Below are 705 nucleotides of genomic sequence, written 5' to 3' on the forward strand. Positions count from 1 at the left end.
CTCATGTTGTCTTCATGTTGTCCCCATGTTGTCCCCATGTTGTCCCCATGTTGTCCTCATGTTGCCCTCATGTTGTCCTCATGTTGTCTTCATGTGGTCCCCATGTTGTCTTCATGTTGCCCTCATGTTGTCCTTGTGTTGTCTTCAAGTTGTCCTCATGTAGTCCTACATGTTGTCTTCATGTCGTCCTCATGTTGTCTTCATGTTGCCCTCATGTTGTCCTCATGTTGCCCTCATGTTGTCCCCATGTTGTCCACATGTTGTCCCCATGTTGTCTTCTCTCAATGTTCTTTTTAATTCCCCAAAATAGGGCGTCTTATTCAGTTTTATAGCATTTGAAAAACAAATTGAAGTGTTTTGTTAACCATCAACATATATTCATTGTGACGTTACCCAGCCGGGACATTGTCCAGCTGTGGGACACAGAGTCGAGTCCCTTTCACGAAATTACAGATTTAGGAGCAGTGTGGACGCTGTGATGAACAGCTGGATAATATCTAGTCAATCACAAATGGAAGAAAACAACAAATCTAATATTACATGTTATCCAATCCTCTGTGTGTGTGTGTGTGTGTGTGTGTGCGCGCGTGCGTGCGTGTGTGTGCGTGTGCGCGTGTGCGTGTGTGTGTGTGTGTGCGGTTGTGTGTGTGTGTGTGTGTATGTGCGTGCGTGCATGCGTGCGTGCGGTTGTGTGTGTGTGTGTGT

At 46.0% G+C, this 705-nt stretch overlaps 1 protein-coding gene across 1 annotated transcript in view; it reads left to right on the forward strand.

The window, feature by feature from the left end:
- niban1a (niban apoptosis regulator 1a) overlaps window positions 1-705 on the forward strand; it is a 16,686-nt gene that overhangs the window by 8,085 nt on the left and 7,896 nt on the right. The gene's annotated exons all lie outside the window — the stretch shown is intronic.

The sequence above is a fragment of the Etheostoma cragini genome, chromosome 9 (genome assembly GCF_013103735.1).
Source record: "Etheostoma cragini isolate CJK2018 chromosome 9, CSU_Ecrag_1.0, whole genome shotgun sequence".
NCBI classification, from domain to species: Eukaryota; Metazoa; Chordata; class Actinopteri; order Perciformes; family Percidae; genus Etheostoma; species Etheostoma cragini.